Raw genomic sequence first — 6,942 nt, forward strand, 5'->3', positions numbered from 1 at the left:
CATTTATCTCCCCAAAATAATTTCTAAGAAAGCTGTGGGGTGATATGTTCCACCAAAATAAAGGAACAAATGAAGAAAGAGGAAGACATAGGATGTAAAAAACAGGATACACAACTCAGGGAAAAGATGAAGGGACTCCCCAAAATGATGAAGAAGGGAGTTCCCCAAGTGACAACTGTACATCATGGTCCAGATTGGCACAGTGTGACTCAGAGGCCTGTATGTCATCACCTTTTTGACCTAAAAATGGCTGGGTGAGTCTGGCTCTATGCTCATCTGTACTTTGCTTTCTTGGGTCATGTGCAGATAAAACTCCATTTCTTCTCTTCCTGCATGGGCCATGTGAGGACACTTGTTCCCCCTGTATATGCATTCTACTTGGACCTGCTCCTGAGAGCTAAATGCTAATCAAGGTGAGATCAGAAGCAGCAAATACAGACCATATTCCTGCCTGATGTCCTGTATCTAGCCTGCCCTGCCAAGTGTCCCAACTAGGTGAGCCCAGTGTTTCTTAGGACTCACTCCTGGCCTAGCCTGCTATCTCCCCAAAGGGTTTTGGTAAAATCAATGAAATAAAGCCAGACTAAGAGCCAGAATCACACTGTAAACATCCTTCTGTAAATTCTTCTTTTCCATTTAATATGTCATTTTAATGAAATTTATCCATGTTGATATATATGGCTCTAATTAATTCATTTTCACAGCCTATATTCTATTGCTTGACTATACTATAATTTATTAATCTGTTCTATTGTCGTTTGGACTTTTAGGTCGTTTGCTATTTTGTTATTACAAACAATGCTTGTATGAATATTTTTGTACATGTCTTTGAGGGAATGTGTTAAAGGATTTCTCTTTGGTATTTGCTTAGAGATTTGCTGGATTGTGGCATTTGTGTGTGACTTAACATATATTTCCAAAACTTTCTAAGTAATTTTTTACCAAGTTTTGCTCCCACCAGCAATGTATAAAATTTCTGGTGCTTTACATTCTCACCAATACTTGGTCTTGGCAGACTTATTGAAGCTTGCTAATTAAATGTGTATAAAATGTTTTCTCATTATGGTTTTCATTTTCATGTGACCAGGGAGGTTAAACATCTTTTCAAGTTCATTGGCCAATTTGGATTCCTATTCTATGACTTGCCTATTCACATCTTTTGCACATTTTTCTGTTTAAATATTCATCTTTTTCCCTTGGATTTGTGGAAGTAATTTATATATTCTGGATAATAATCCTTTGTTGATTACAGGTATTCTAAATATCTTTACCCAGAGTGTGGCCTACCTCTTCACTTTGATTACAGTATCTTGCTTTTGGTAAACTTAAAAAAATTAAAATGTAAGAGATACAGGTAGAGTACAGAAATCTTTAAAGATATAGTTCAATAAATTTTAACAAACAAATATACCATATGAATATATATACATATATATATTATGTATATATGCATTTTTATTTTTATTTATTTTTTTAAAATATTTTTTATTTATTTTCAGAGAGAGAGAGGGAGCACAAGCAAGGGAACAGCAGGCAGAGGGTGAACAGACTCCCTGCTGAGCAAGGAGCCTGATGCAGGACTCCATCCCAGGACCCTGGGATCATGACCTGAACCAAAGGCAGACACGTAATGGACTGAGCCATCCAGGCATCCCTTTGATGCATTTTTAGGATGTGGTTGAATTAACGAATATTTTCCTTTATGGTTTGTGTTTTGTGATTTGTTTAAGAAATCTTTCCCCATCCCAATGTCATAAACACATTTTCTTATTTTTCTTCTAAACTTTATAAAGTTTTATTTATTTATTTTTTTTACATTTCACAGACCTGGAATGTGTGTGGCGGGGGTGGGGGAGAGAGAGAGAAAGAGAAAGAGAGTGAGTGTACAGTTTGAAGCAGTGACCTAGGTTTTGTTTTGTTCTGCTTTGTTTCCATATGGGTAACCATTTGTTCAAGCAGTCTTTTTTTTTTTTTTTTTTTTTTTTTAAAGATTTTATTTATTTATTTGACAGACAGAGATCACAAGTAGGCAGAGAGGCAGGCAGAGAGAGAGGAGGAGAGGAAGCAGGCTCCCTGTAGAGCAGAGAGCCCGATGCGGGGCTCGATCCCAGGACCCTGGGATCATGACCTGAGCCGAAGGCAGCGGCTTTAACCCACTGAGCCACCCAGGCGCCCCATTGTTCAAGCAGTCTTGATTGATTGGCCATTGTTACTCTCTACAAATCCACCACTTTTGTGCATCAAGATTCCATTTGTGTGTGAACCTAATTTTGAGGTACCCCACTGTGTTCCACATCGTGTTCACTGCTTAGCTTTCCACCAATACCCATTATCTTAATTACTATAAATTTACTGTTAGATTTAATATTGAGCAGAGCAAAAACTGCCCCATGTTTTGTACCATAAGCTCCCTGATGGGCACTGAAGTACGAAAGTGCTCAGATGATTCTGCAAACCCAGGCTGGTGAGGAAGAAACTGAACCAGACAGACTTGAGGTCACAAGGGTGTGGCCTTGTATCTGGATCTTTGATTTGAGGCAAGTCAAGCTTCTGTCTGGGCCTCAGCTTTTCCATCTTAAAAATATGTGAATTCTACTGGCTCCATGAGGTTCCTCTCCATCCTTCTGACTCCATCAGAACTGTCTTTCCAGATTTCCAAGAACCAATCCCCTGTGCCCCATAAAGAGCGATATGTGGTGGTATTCACCGCCAGGAAAGAATGACTCCAAGCTCTTGAGTTTTGCTCTTGTGTCTGAAGACTAAACTAGACTATCATTTTTTTCCCTTCCTTTTAAAATCTTCTCGGATCTTGTCAATCTAAGCTCAGAAGAGAACAACTATCATCGATTTCTCATAAATGGCTCATCTATTTCATTTTGTCTAAAACAACTTGGTCTCATTGGGACTGTAAAAATACCTCTTCCTCTTTCAGAATGGATTATTTTTGAGTAATGATACAAATGAAAATCAGTGCGTGGCTTTATCTTGGTTATTTTGAACTAGAACCACCAGAAGAAATATTCCTGCCCTTATAAAGCAAATTAGTTCTATAGCGACACGCTGTAATGAGTGTTCTTTAAGATCTACATTCATTTGTTTACATTTACAAGATAAATACTTGTTGGTGGGAGGATGTAATTATTCTTGGTACTGAAACCTTAAAATTTTTAAAATGAGAATTCATTTTGGACTTCCTTCAAAATATGATTTGTTAGAAAATAATACTGGTAGTATGGCAAGACAGGTATCAAGTCAGGACTATCTGAGTTGGAAGGGATCTTACAGAGCCAGTCAAAGATGAATGTTTTAAGGTAAGAAAAGTAAGGTTCAGACAAAAGAGGGACTTGTCCAAATAGTCAGCTTAGGGGAACCGTTTTGCTCCAGAAAACTCTTCAAGGTGAATTGAGATTTATCTACGTACTTTTCTCAAATTGTTTAATTACAATGTTGTTCATACATTCAAGGGCAAATCCAGATTTTGTGGAGTCTAAAGTCATTTAATTTGGGGGAGGGTGTTTAAAGGACACAAAATTGCAAATATAATATTAGGTATAAAAGGGAATATTTATTTAGAATAGAAAACCTATCAAACAAATTACTGAAGCTTTTGAGATTCTAGTCCCTTTCTTTGGAGATCTCTTGAGGTGACTTAACAAAAACACACAGAGTGATGTTTCCAAGCACAGTCTACCTTCCCTTCCCCACTAAGAAGATTCCGCCACCCCCAGCAACAGCCAGTGTTTGTGGCTTCATCAGCTTCGTGGTAAATCCGCTTCAGCACACATCATGCGTACTGTTTCACTAATTGTAAGACACAGTATAATACAGTGAATAAAGGCATGCATATCTCATTTTTATGTCATTCTAAAAGAACAAAAGCCCATTTGTCTTAAAGTGTCGTGGCACACATGGGCTTTAAAAAATAAGGGTAAGGAAAAATGATACCTTTTATTCATGGTCTGTTACATGCCAGACTCTCCCTTGTTTTTAGATGAGGAAACAGAAGCTCGTGGAAGTAGAGCAAGCTGTCCGAGGAGATGGAGCTATTTGTATTCTACCACTCCATCCTCCCACCAGCGATTCCAAAATGACTGTGTTCAAGTGCTCTGTCGAGGGCCTAGTGCAGAAGACGCAAAATGATAAATGAGGCCATTCCCCGGCAGTGGAGCTCAGAAGCACAGAATCTTTCCCCCAAAGATACCAGATTCACATCCCTTTGGAAGCTTTCTCCACAAAAATAACAAACCACACAGCTGGTCGGAGGTAGAGTTTGGGTTATTTCCCAATGTTTTAGTTTTAAAGACATTACATAACTGTAGCCCGTTACGGACCAGTGTAGTTCCTCGAAGCTCATGATTTTATCCTTTTCTCAGTTAGTGGAATATAGTCCCATATTCAGAACTTATGACTTCGAGGATATAACATACCGAATTTATCTGAACAAGCCACTTCAATACCCACTTTCAATATGCAGGTGATGAAAAATACTTGATTTTAAAAGGTTGTATCTTATACACCTGGTACATAAGCATGTTAGAGGGTGCCGTCTGATTGCTGGGGAGAGCTAGTCTCGCTCCTGTTCTTGCTACTTAACTACTTTTCTCCGATGTGAGGAGTTCTTTCCTTTGGGTACGAAATTCTTAACCTCTTTCAGTGTACCTCATTCAGTTGCAACCCTTGGCGATGAAATAAAAGTATTAGAACTCTGAAACAGCCTATGATTAAAAAATTGTTTTTATAGAAGACTGATGTATGAAAATGTTGATGCCGGCATTATTCTTAGTGGTAGAGTTCTGGAAGTTACCTAGGGAGCCATGCACGGAGAATAGGTAAGTAAATTGGATAACATGATTACCATGGACTATCACTCAACTATTACAAGCACTAGACTAGATATACTTACTGCATGCAAATCAATCCTAAAAATATCGCATAAAGTAAATACATATATGTATGCATATATATATATGTTCATATATGAACAATCACCTCTACAGAATAATACCAGTTACATAAATTACAAACATTTATTTTTAACACAAAATAACAGTATGTGTTTTACAAAGATAAGTGGATATTAACGAAGTGGATAACTGGATATTACAAAGATAGTTGTATACATACGTTACATACATCAGGTGCCACAGTCCAGGCTGGTATTGGGCATGGTGATGAAGAAGGAAGGGGTGTGATGGTAGAAAGAGGAACCTTGTGTGGACCAGTGATTCCAGGGTACTATGAAAGAAAAGTCCTGATTAACTCAACCCTGAGCACATACACAATTCGGTAATAGTCACTTGCTTACGAAAGACTAGGGACTTGTAAGAATCGACACTATACTTTCTCTGACTGAGAAAGTATGAAACGTAAATTTCAATTAGCAAACACAGGCAGTAAAAAGTGTCTCGTATAACTTCAAAATTACTGATAAAATGAGGAAAGGTGAATTTAAAGAAACAGCCAGAATTTATACATTAGACTCAGGTCCTCAATTCACATGTGTGAATGTGGGTTAGGTTTGGGTCTTGAAAAACTTACAGGAAATCCATATGTGATAATAATGAAAGGTTAAATATTCTCAGCATTGGACACTCACCAACTTCATTGTTTCTGTCGTTTTTCCTTTTTTCAGCCAGATTATTTTTGGCTCTACTTTCTCTGGCTTGCTTCTATGGCCAGTCCTGGGCTTCCTCTTCCTTTGGCTGCTGTCTTGGCATGAACATTATTGATATTTCTTTTAAAGAAGTAAATAGTTCTTGCTTTGGCCACACACAATGTAAACTCTCTCCCTTTTCCCACTTGCCTCTCTCTGGTGCACACACACATGCACACACAGAGCTACTCCTAAGACACTGAATATAGCCAACTCTACAATTAGTGACCTAAGAGTGATATTTAATCGCAGGGTAAAAGAGGTGGTATAAATATGATAAAATGAACAAAAACATTCCAGAGAATTCCAAGAAGCCTTTTGTTCCACAAAGAAAGATAATCAGGGACCAAAATTTCTTATTCTTTATCATATTCTCCATTCCCACAGCCCAAATCTAAGTATTTAAATGACATTACTATACATGATTTAATATTTTACCCAAGAAAAATCTTTTGATGATCATAAATCCCATTCCCAGATAGAGCTTGCATCCCCCAACTTTTTTTGTGACCACAACTTAATGATTTCTCTTTTTTGTCCACAGGTTTTTGCCTTGGTGTTTAAAGGTTTTGCAGAGTAAGTAAATTTCAATGCAGAAGCTCAAGGTAATGATAGTTGCTTAGAATGGAAGGAATTTGAGCTATAACATTCCTATTTTACTTATCTCTCATTAGTTGGGAATGAGGACCTTCAGGTTAATGAACATCCCAGATACCTCAAGTTTTTATTTTGAAATGCCAAATATGATTATTACAATGCTATGGTATTAGTAATATTTGTACATAACTTTGAAAGAAAAATATTTTACACTGAATTTTTCACTTCTTGGGTTTCTTGTTCAGAATGTATGCATTATCTTCTCTGGATTTGTCACCAGTGGTCATCATGAATAGTGAAGAGTAGTTAGGAAGCTTGCTTTCTGACAGTGGCAGGTGCAACACTGTGGTGTGGTGGTTGAGCGAAGGGGCCCAGGGGCTAGGCTGCCTGGGTTGAATCCTGGTTCTGCTGATAATGAACTGTATGGCCTTGGGCAAGTTATTCAACTTCTTTGTACTTTATGGGGTTATTATAAAAGCTAAGTGAGGTGATATTTGCAGGACACTTAGAATAGTACTTGTCACATAGCACTATTTCTGTGTAGGTTACATGAAAATCAGTGTTTCAGCAAGTGCTACTGAGGTGAAAGTGAATGAGCTTGGACTGCTGTGGGACTCATTGTAAGTTATGTTTGCATTTATTTATTTGAGAGAGTGAGAAGAGAGAGAGCAGGGAAGAAGAGAGGGGGGAAG

The 6,942-nt window shown here is 37.9% G+C and overlaps 1 long non-coding RNA gene across 1 annotated transcript; it reads left to right on the forward strand.

The window, feature by feature from the left end:
• Positions 1-227: 227 nt before the first annotated feature.
• LOC132015209 (uncharacterized) lies at positions 228-1,806 on the forward strand. Its single transcript, XR_009403589.1, has 2 exons — positions 228-413; positions 1,500-1,806. It is a non-coding gene; the product is annotated as an uncharacterized LOC132015209 (long non-coding RNA).
• The last annotated feature ends 5,136 nt before the right edge of the window (positions 1,807-6,942 follow it).

Source organism: Mustela nigripes, chromosome 4 (assembly GCF_022355385.1).
Source record: "Mustela nigripes isolate SB6536 chromosome 4, MUSNIG.SB6536, whole genome shotgun sequence".
Classification (NCBI taxonomy): domain Eukaryota; kingdom Metazoa; phylum Chordata; class Mammalia; order Carnivora; family Mustelidae; genus Mustela; species Mustela nigripes.